The sequence below is a fragment of the Dipodomys ordii genome, unplaced genomic scaffold (assembly GCF_000151885.1).
Source record: "Dipodomys ordii isolate 6190 unplaced genomic scaffold, Dord_2.0 Scaffold35, whole genome shotgun sequence".
Lineage (NCBI taxonomy): Eukaryota > Metazoa > Chordata > Mammalia > Rodentia > Heteromyidae > Dipodomys > Dipodomys ordii.
The window spans coordinates 403,170-409,821 of NW_012267251.1; positions in this window are offsets into that span (position 1 = coordinate 403,170).

Consider the following 6,652-nt stretch of genomic DNA (forward strand, 5'->3'; position numbering starts at 1 on the left):
GGCTTCGCTAAGGTCCCAAGCACAGACCGTGACTCAGGCTGCGCCGCTGCCCCGAGGGCGAAGATTCCACAACACGAGATGGGACTTAGGCTCACTCAAGCGCGGGCACTTGGAACAGCCCCCAGACGCCCCCCGCCCCCCAGGACCCCCGTGCCGCCTCCCGCGGAGCTGCGGATGCGGGGGACCTGCGGACCACTAAGGGGGGTGGGAGGGAGCTCGCTGCTCCGACTTTTCCGTGTTTGATGCACTCCCAGAACACACAGAAATGAGATTTCCTCTTCCTCCACCTGCCATCTATCCATGGCTCCCCTCCTCAGTCTCTGCACTGAAGACGGGCACCGCCAGCTCCTCGGGAAGCATGGTGGAGATGGGGTTTTCAAGGGGGCAGTGGCCCTTTTCCAGGATGGCTGGAGGCCAGAGCGGCTCATGGCCCGGCTCCGTTGGGAGCGCAGAGCGCGCAGGCGGCGCAGTGCTGGGAGAGCAGCCTCCGGAGGGGCCCGGGCTGCCGGGTGACGTCCCAGGCCCTCAGCGTGGCCTACGGGCCGGTCTCCACGGATTCTCCACGACGCAGGGGTTTCCAGACCCACACTCCGCCCGGTCCGATCAGCTCAGCCAGCCGTGGCCCTGTGCAGAAGAGGGGGAGTCGGGCTGCACCTGCACCCTGGCCCCCCCTCCCCCGCCCAATATTTTGTGCAAAGAATTAGGTACAGAGACTGTACCTAGCGTTGAAGCAGAAGGTTTTCCTTGGCTTTTTGCCTATCTGAAGCATTGATTATTTGGTTGTGCAAATAAGCACAGGCCCAGGGACTCACAGAATTGCCTCTGGACCTAGAAACTAGATAGCCAGACAGCCAGCCAGACAGACAGAACCCGTGGATGAATAGTCAGGTCTTAGGGAAGGGTGGGGATGCTGTGATGGTTCAATGTGAATGTTTGCGCAGGCTCATGCACTGAGCACGTGGTTCCAGCTGGCAGTGTTATTTTGGGAGGTTCTGCAAACTTTACAGGTGGGATCTGGCTGGATGGGATGAGTCACCAGGGCAGGACTTGGAGGACGTGTTCTCCGGTGGCTGTGCTTCCCGGCAGCGGTGACCAGAGCTGCTTGGGTGCCGCTCTCTGCTATGTAGGACAGATCCAAGGACAGATCCAAGGACAGGTCCAAGGACACCGTGAGCCAGGCTGGGCCTCCCTCCCAGCTGTCTTTGCACCCGCTGGCTGGGCGTTGCTACGGGTGTTGGGGGCGCGGGGAGACTGTGGTTTTCACCAGGTGTGGGTCTAGGTCCTGGGAGGTCCTCGCCTCTTTGGATGAGTTGGAAAGCCTCCTGTGCTTTGACTGTGTGGGAAAGTTAGTAGCAGTTACAGTTTCTCCTTCAGTGTTTTCTAGGATTCCCCAGTAAAGCTACAGGGGCCCGGAGCTTTCTCTGCAGAATGATTGGTACAAGATTTCTTTCAAGTTCATTATAGCAACATGTATTTTAAACTTCAATAGACAAATGTCCAACACCAAACAGAAGTGCAGAGCCTGGGCTTCCCCTAAGACCATGGCAGGATGCTTGAACCCCACGCAGCTCGCGCAGCACTGGGGGGGACATCCCCCCCCCCACAGCCTAGAAGAGGCCGCGGTCCGTCCTGGCTCTGCCGCTGCTTTCTCACCTTAGACGCTGAGCAAACCCTGGACAGTCTCTAAGCTTCTGAGCTGCAGTCCCTCAGGAGGGGGAGAGGCTTCTCCTGGGCAGGGCGGGGTGGGGCGGGGCGGGGCCTGGGCAGGGCGGGGCGGGGCCTGGGCGGGGCCTGGGCAGGGCAGGGCGGGGCCCTTTGTCTCTGTCCACAGAAAGGCCGTGGTTGCTCCTGCTCTCACGTCTCACGGCAGGAGGCACAAGTTGAACTGGTCTTCGCTGAGTGCTGAGTACGGTGGAGAGGACTTTCCCTGTTGTTCTACCAGCCCCATTTCCTTCCCTTCTCTTGGATTGTTACCATCCCTTCCGACTCCTGGGGGTTGCTTGGCTGTGTGTTTAGTGTCTTAATTAGGAGTTGAGGTTATTGAGCTGAGATTGTCCTCGTCATTAACACAGGCAGTTAGAGCCATGAGTTTCTCTATGAGCTCTGCGGAGTAATTATATTTTTATGTGGTGTTAACTCTTTTTTTAAAATATGGCCCATGGTATTTTATTCATCCTTTATTACTTTCTTTTACACAAAATGATATTTTCTTGCAGAACGTTTTAATGGTCTTAGCGATTTTCTTTACCATGTGTTTTCAGTTATTTCTTAAGGGTTGTTTTAGGCCGTGTGTGTGTGTGTGTGTGTGTGTGTGTGTGTGTGAGACAGCTTAGGAGAGTTACTTTAGATTGTCATCAACCCAATGTATTATGACTGTATAACCTATTTCTTTTCCTTCTTTCATTGTTTTAGGTTATATATAAAATTTATCTAAGACAATTGCTTATTATGCCCAAGAATGTGTTATTATAGCTATTACTTTGTGTCTTTTAAGTGTGTGTGTGTGTGTGTATGCGCACGTGCGCGCACATGTTTGAGTTTTGGGGCTTGAACTCAGGACCTGAGCTTTTTTGCTTAAGGCTAGCATCCTATCAACTTTGAGCACACCGCCACTTCCAGCTTTTCGATGGTAGTTGAGGATAGGAGTCTCACAGATATTCCTACCCTACTTTGAGCGCCTCAGCTTCAGATTACATGTATGAGCCACTGGCATCTGTCCATTCTAAACAAGCAAAGAAGAAAAGAAAACTAATATAGATTTTTTTTTTTGGACTCAGGCCCTGGGTGCTCAAGGCAAGCGCTCTACCACTGAGCCACCTTCCCAGCCCCCTTAGCTTTCTTGTTTACCACTTGCAGCGTTTTATTTGTTCCTGTGCGGCCGGGCTCCCACCGGAGGCGTTTTCCTGTTCCGATGTGGGTTTGCTCCAACCCACATGTCTTCAGCTGTTTTTGCCATATCTTGCAGAGCTAATCATAGCTTTTTACATCTTGTTCTGTGCAATTGCTTTTTTGCTAGTTGGTAAGGGGAATATGCGTTTGTGTTATCTTCCCACTGGTGTTCATAGCTCTGTGTGTGCGTGTGTGTGCGTGCGTGTGTGATCAAATCACTGTCGCAGTCAGCTGCCTTCAGCTTGAAGATCTTTCTTCAGCTCTTGGTTTCCTGGTGTTTGGTTTTGTGTGAGAGGTGGCAATGCTTCCAACAGGCTCTGCCGTCTTTCCCGCAGCACCAGGACGCTGCGCGTGCTGGGCAGGCATCCACCGCCGAGCCCGTCTTGTTCAGCCAGGGCTGTCATGGGTTCGACTCTCTCCGTCACACAGGGAACGCTGTCCCTGCCCCCGGCTCCTCTGTCACCTGAACACACAACACATCCCCTTCCAGACTTTCGTACTTATCTTTGAGCTTTTAACTGTGAGTGCGACTCTCTTATGTTGCTGTTACTTGGAGTTCTGCTCTTGTGGATCAAAATGATTTACTTGGTGCTGCTGAAGAAGACACTGCCTGGGGGACGCCGTGGAGCGGTGGTTCGTCCCTACCAAGCGCGGGGGACCCGCCGGCTCCCCCTCGGCGGCGGCCGGCGTGAGGTGGATCAGCCGTTCCAACAGCGGCGGTGTCCTTGGGCCACACTGGCTTTCAATCTGTGCGCTGTTCTCAAGGGACGGACCAGCGCGGGTCCGATCTGGGCATGGGCACGGGGAGCGCTCATTCTGGACCCGGGCTCGGGGCCTCCGGAGCGGCTCGGACGGTGCTGGGGCGCTGTCTATCTCCTTGTTCACATCTCCATAGTGGGAGCGCCCGGTTTGGGGGACACTGCAGCGGGACCCACGGCCCCCCCTTTCCCGACTCACAGTCCTCCAGGAAGCAGCCGCGTCGGCAGAGGGGTCGGGAAATCACCAGCTGCTCAGGACCGGCTCTGCCCGGTCCGCTCCCCGGCGGGGCTGCGTCCGCTCCCCGGCTCTGCCCGGTCCGCTCCCCGGCGGGGCTGCGTCCTCCCGCAGTCACACAAGGTCTCTGTGCGGGGCCGTCCCCATGACCACAAAGAGGCTGTTTGCAATCTTGAACCATCTGGAAACCATCATCCTTGAACCCATGGTCTCTGTAAATAAAACCCCAGACAGCTTTACTGGGTCTGTGGGTATGTGCACTTAAAATGTCCAATTCTAAGTGCCAAACGGTTCCAGATAAAATAGCACAGCTACAACATACTTACGCATTGATAGACTCTTTGTTATTGCACAGAGGTTTAGCATTTACAAATAGTTTCCTTTTTCCTTTTTTTTTTTTGGGTCCGGTCATGGGGCCTGAACTCTGGGCCTGGGCACTGTCCCTCAGCTCTTCAGCTCAAGGCTAGCGCTCTACCACTTGAGCCACAGCGCCACTTGTGGCTTTTTTCTTTTTGCTTATGTGGTGCTGAGGAATCGAACCCAGGGCCTCATGCATGCAAGGCAAGCACTCTACCACTGAGCCACCTTCCCAGCCCCCCCTTTTCTTTATAAACAGGTTTTGCTAAGGATTTGTGAGCTCCATAAAGAACAAGCCCAGGGCCGGCCGAGCCGGGGCAGCCGCCGCGTTTCCACCCTGGGGCCCCAGGTTGTGTCTGCTTGCTGAGTGCGTGGGTTTTGCCTTCACGCAGTTGGCATGTACACATGTGTGTTTTGGTAGAGCTGGGGCTGGAACTCAGGACCTCCTGCAGGCTACGTTCATGCTGTGTGGCGGAGCTGCACGCCCAGACCCTCAGCCAACCCTCAGCCGACTGCGTCTGCGTCTGTCTGCGTCTGCGTCTGTGTCTGAGTCTGTAGCCAGCAGGGCTTCGGCTCGGGCCTGGGGACGCGCCCCGCGTGGCCGTGCGCACTGAGGGAGGGGCGCGGGGCACAGCCGGGCAGCGGTGCAGACGACCTAGCCACAGAAGCAGTCACCAAAATAGAACACTCACGGCAGTGCTGGCCAGGAAAGCCAGGTCTGCTGGCCGGACGCGGCTGAACAAACGGAGCTCCGAGGAAGGAAGCCCATGCCTGGGCTTGGCACTGCCTGGCCCACAGCCTCCTGCGTGGGGCTCGGGGCCCAGGCTGGGCTGTTGGGCAGTGGGGGGGTCTGGGGGGTCGCTGGGTCCTGGAGGGGGGTCCTTGAAGAGGATTGTGGGAGCTTGGGCCCTTCCTGGTGTGGAGAGCCTCCCCGTGGTGGCCCCCAGCAGTGAAGCCGCCCTGGACCGTGTCTCAGGTTGGTGGTAGCAGCGAGCACCACGCCTTCAAAGAACCCGCTGCTCCCGGAGCCCGGGACTTCCGAGCTCTGCTGCGCTCAGCGGGACTCTGGGGCCCATCCTGCCCTGGTTCACACCCAATCCACGCAGAGACAGACGCACCCCGCGGCTCCGGGACTCCAGGCCTGAGCCCCGCGGCCCGGGCAGCTCTGCCGGATGACCCCCGGGCACCCGAGTGTCCCCCCCCGCCTCAACCACGAGCTCCCCTGGACAGCGGGGTGTCGCCCACCTGTCCAGCCGCCTGTCACTCCCAGCTGCTCGTGGAGGCCCCGCCGCCTCCCACGCGACCCGGGCCCGTCCCGGGCCATCGCCCCGGGTCACTAGTGGATCCTCAGCCTCACAGCCTCCCAGGACAACGGCCATATGCGGGAAAGCCCCACGCACCTCACCCTGGCTCCGCAGGCTGGGATCCGGCCCTGCCCACCCGCCACCCCCAGAGCCGCTGCTCCAGCCGGGGACGGCGCAGGGCATCCGCCCGTGTTTCCAGGTCCTGTCCATCCACCTCCAGACCCCAGCCCTGCCGACAGCTCCCACCGGCCTCACAGCCCGCCACGGGGCAAGGGATCCCGAGGGCCCTCTTCCAGGGTGTCCAGCCTCACTGTGCCCGTGTGAGCCCCGGCGGTCTCCTGCCGCACCACACGTCCCGCCAGGCCTTCATCTGGGCCAAATCCTGGCCCCGGCATTTCCTAGCTGTGCGACCTGTGGTAAGCCACCCACCCTCCCTGAGCACTGGTTTCCTGGTCTGTGGGGTGTTACAATGGCACCGGCTGATGCGGGTGTTGGCTGTGTGTATTTGTCACCGCGCCCCCTGTGGCTGGGGCTGGGGCCTCACTGCCTGCTCGCAGGCCAGGGAGGTGGAGAGAGGGCAGCAGAGCCAGGGAAGTCGTCTTCCCCAGGAGATGCCGGGGTCCAGGCTGGGGCTCTGGGCCTCTTGTCAGTCTGAGGGGTTTGTGATGTGCCCAGCTTCCTGCGAGGCTGGGTGAGCGAGCCGCAGCATGGCTGAAACCTGGGGCTCGCCGTGAGCACGGAGGGGAGCCGCGTCGGCAGCACAGGGCCCCGGCTCCCCACGAGGACCCCGGCTCCCCACGCGCACGGAGCGGAGCCGCGTCGGCAGCACAGGGCCCCGGCTCGCCACTGTGTACCCATACTTTGCAGAAACGATGTTTAAAACAACCCACATGTGTGTTGCCATGTTGGGAATGGTGGAAATCAACGTAATTTCATTTTTTCTTCCCTAAAAAACGGCTGCCTGGTAGCAGTTTGGAACGTGGGAGGAAGACGGGCCCACGATGCTGCTGGGATGGGCGCCGTGGCTGGAATCTGTGTCCCCCATCGGCCGGGGCAGCCATGCCCAGGCGCTGTGTGCAGAATGTGGGGTGGGCTGCGGGGAGGGGGTG